Here is a 1,354-nt window from a genome sequence, read left to right as displayed (position 1 = left end):
ACAAGAGGCGCCGCTGGCACGGGGTGCCGCCACCCCGGCGCCACGGCTGGATCGGGCGACCGCCGTCACCGAGCCCCCCCCCTGTCTCCGGCCACACGGCGAAGGCCGGGGCCAGGCCGCGGGTGCCCCGCCGCTGCCCTTCCGACACGGACACGCTGGCAAACGAGGTCGGGAGCGGGGGAACCGGGCACCGCCACCGCGGCGGGCCGACCGGGCCTTGCTCGGGGTTTGGGGGCTCTCGGGCAAGGGCCGGGGAAAAACCCCGGCCGCGTCGACCCCCGGCTGCCGGCCACCGGGCGACCAAGACCGGCAGCCGAAAATAAACACCCGCGCCCGGCGGGCCCCGGCTTAAGGCTAGGCAGAAAAGGGACGAGGCGCCGCCGCACCTCGCCCCGCCAGCCCATCGTGTCCCAGGGGGGCCGCCCCCCCTTGCAAACCGGGCCGGCGGCGGCCGACCGGAGCGGAACGCCACACTCGAGCCCGCCCGCGGCGGGGGCTGTCTCTCTCTGCAACCTTCGCTGCGCTCAGCAAGCGGCTTCTCGACACGCTCTTTCGGCCTTTCGCTTCGTCTCTCTCGCGGCCCTCGCTCTGGCTTTCTCGGCCTCGTCATTTCTCGCTGGCCTCTCGGGTCGGATATTCCTCGAAACTGCCCTGGGGGGGGGGCAGGACGGGGCACCGGGACCAAGCCCCCGCGGCTCACCCGGTGCAGGCGGCACTCGCTTCGCCCCGACGACCGCGCGCGACGCGGCCGCCCTATCCTCCGCCTCGGACACAGGCGCCCTCGTGGAACCTGCGGGGATGCGGCCCGTCACCTCGCTCCCAATATACGTACAGACGAGTCCAAGGCCGCCGGCGCCTCCAAGGGGACCGCTGGCGCTCGACCGGGAAGCTGCGCCACCGCAGGCCGCCCTCTACGTCGACGTAGCCGGAGGCGGCTGGAAACAGCGACCCCTTGGCGAACTTCCGGCGCCGGCCGGGACAACAGGTCTACCCGGCAGTTCGGACAGCAGGTCTACCCGGCAGTTCGGACAACAGGTCTACCCGGCAGTTCGGACACCAGGTCTACCCCGGAGTCCGGACACCAGGTCTACCCCGGAACACGGGTCTACCCCGAGATTCGGACAACGGGTCTACCCCGCGGTTCGGACAGCAGGTCTACCCCGTATTTCGGACAGCAGGTCTACCCCGAGATTCGGACAACAGGTCTACCCGATAGCATGGACAACAGGTCTACCCCGGAGTTCGGACAACAGGTCTACCCCGCAGTCCGGACAACAGGTCTACCCCGTAGTTCGGACAGCAGGTCTACCCCGCAGTCCGGACAACAGGTCTACCCCGTAGTTCGGACAGCAGG

The sequence above is a fragment of the Taeniopygia guttata genome, chromosome 37, assembly GCF_048771995.1.
Source record: "Taeniopygia guttata chromosome 37, bTaeGut7.mat, whole genome shotgun sequence".
NCBI classification, from domain to species: domain Eukaryota; kingdom Metazoa; phylum Chordata; class Aves; order Passeriformes; family Estrildidae; genus Taeniopygia; species Taeniopygia guttata.
This window is presented reverse-complemented; position numbering follows the sequence as displayed.